This window comes from Ipomoea nil, unplaced genomic scaffold (genome assembly GCF_001879475.1).
Source record: "Ipomoea nil cultivar Tokyo-kokei standard unplaced genomic scaffold, Asagao_1.1 scaffold0177, whole genome shotgun sequence".
NCBI classification, from domain to species: Eukaryota; Viridiplantae; Streptophyta; class Magnoliopsida; order Solanales; family Convolvulaceae; genus Ipomoea; species Ipomoea nil.
The window spans coordinates 395,646-397,577 of NW_017616605.1; the positions used below are offsets into that span (position 1 = coordinate 395,646).

Genomic DNA, 1,932 nt, shown 5'->3' on the forward strand with positions numbered 1-1,932 from the left:
CGTGTGCACCGGAAGGCCAAATTGTGTGCCATTACGTGCTGTATAGTTGTAGTCGTGCTCGGATGTGCACACACGTTGGTCTGTATGTGCCATTCTGTTTTGCCTGACCCACAACAATTGTGAAGAGCAGACTGGAGTTGGTATCCACATGGCTTCACCTAATGTACGAGCATGTAGTGTCCCCCGAATCCGAAAGCATGAATGGTCCACTATAGTTAACGTGCACTAGGTTAGCAATTAGTGTGCCATTACATATTCGCAGAATGAACCACACTCATAAAGGAAAACCAAACTCATTAAAACAGTATAAATTAAAATAAGTTACGGTAAGAAAGAACATATTCACCAAACATAACCATGTGAACTAAACTAAACAACTAATCAACTAGCTAATAAACATAAAGCTAAAACTATCTTTGTTTAATGGCATCGTGGTATTCGACTACACTGTGAATATTCTTAGAATGGTGAGCATTAATCTCATTCGTCAAAATCTGACACATATAAGACCTCCTCAACAAATCAAGACCCATAGTATCACCCTTCTGTAGACCACAATCCCATGCATTCACCGATTGGCCCAAAAAGGACTCCATATGCCGCATTGCGAAGACTCCACAATCCACTTTGTTACGTGCATCACGTCAGCGCATCTGCATCCTTCTCAAGATAATCCTCCGTACAACAGCCCCATACCGCAAATCAACCTCATCATCAAGGAACACAAACAACAAATCTTTCTGCCAATCAAGAAGAGCACAATGAAACAAGCTTAGTTAAATGCTATGGAGAAACCACCACTAGGGGAAAGCATTTTTATATATGTTTTTCTTCCAGTTCCAAAGGAATCAAACACAATACTTCAAGATGCTAAAAAGAACATTTTTATATATGTTTTTCTTCATATAATCTTTCAAAACAAACACTGTTACTTGGTTTATGGCATCCACACGCCACAAATAATTCTTCATTCTATAATTGCAAGTGAAAGAAAGGATAAGCAGTAACACAAACCTAAACAGAACACAAAATCAGGGTAAAAAACATCCCCATAAAGCATGAAACCAAAAATACATTGAAAACACCAATCAACACCGTGACTGGTACAAAACACACAAAAAAAAAAGGAAAAAAAAAAACCCCATAGTTTCCGGCCCACCCTCCCCCACCAGCCGGAAGACATAGCACGGCATCCCCTCACCCAAAACCCACAATAATACCCAACAACCGCTTAACAAATACACAAATCATATATAAAAAAAAAAAAAGAAATAAGGGGGGGGGGGGGGGGGTGGGGGGGGGAACCGACCTGGGGCAGCGGCGGACGTGGTGGTCGGTTGTGGGCGCTTAGGGTTCCGAGCATCAGAGCCAGCCATCGCAGAAGGCAACTCAATCGACGAAGACGACACACGGTAGACTCCTAGGATAGCGAAAATACGAAGGGCGGGAGCTCCGGTGCAGTACTCGAGCGGAACAAAGGCAACGAAAAACCAGCGGTGTAATCTCACCTGCACACTAACATCTCACTCTCACACGCATCCTAAGACTACCACTGACCAACCTACCCCTGACAGATTGATTCAAATAAATGGCTCAGATTAGTTCTCAAGTTCTTATTTAAAAATGAGTTCCTATACGATTGTTATTCTATATATATATATATATATATATATATATATATATATATATATATATATATATAGGGTGAAGATCAAGTGAGGATGGTATCCCACATGAGGACTGTGGAGAATTTTAGGCCATACAATTATGTTGATCAACGGTTAAGATTGCGCAGACATGAGGAATTAAAAACGTATATTCCTTAGCGTAAGATGAGTAATTAATCACGGTAGGGGTTAAAAAGTAAAAGGGCAAAGATCGTGTAAGGTTCAACCAAGGAAACTACCGTGATTCTCGACCCATTGAGCTTCA

At 40.8% G+C, this 1,932-nt stretch overlaps 1 long non-coding RNA gene across 1 annotated transcript; it reads right to left on the bottom strand.

Moving 5' to 3' along the window:
- Positions 1–277: 277 nt before the first annotated feature.
- On the bottom strand, positions 278–1,608 carry LOC109178609. Its single transcript, XR_002053740.1, has 2 exons — positions 1,310–1,608; positions 278–740 (listed from the first exon to the last, which is right to left on the bottom strand). It is a non-coding gene; the product is annotated as an uncharacterized LOC109178609 (long non-coding RNA).
- Between the last annotated feature and the right edge of the window lie 324 nt (positions 1,609–1,932).